Consider the following 334-nt stretch of genomic DNA (forward strand, 5'->3'; position numbering starts at 1 on the left):
CCCCCGCGCCGTGGGCCCCTGCCCCACCCTGCCGGGGCCCCGCTGGGGATCGCTCTACCGCAGCAGTGCCACCCTGCAGCGACAGCACAGCTCTGCCCTGGGCACGTGGGGTACATCCTGCCCCACGACGTGGGACCCATGGGCACGCTCCACGCATGGGTGACAGAGACAGGCACGCTTGCACACGCAGTTACGGATGTGCACGAGTGCGTGCAGAGCATGTTGAGCTGCTAAACAGCCACAACCGATGCACGCAGAGCCTGGTGGTGATGGACATGGTGACAGACGGACGTGCGTGGCGTGTGGGGGGCACAGGCACAGAGCACACCCAGAC

Source organism: Apaloderma vittatum, unplaced genomic scaffold, assembly GCF_000703405.1.
Source record: "Apaloderma vittatum isolate BGI_N311 unplaced genomic scaffold, ASM70340v1 scaffold32434, whole genome shotgun sequence".
Classification (NCBI taxonomy): domain Eukaryota; kingdom Metazoa; phylum Chordata; class Aves; order Trogoniformes; family Trogonidae; genus Apaloderma; species Apaloderma vittatum.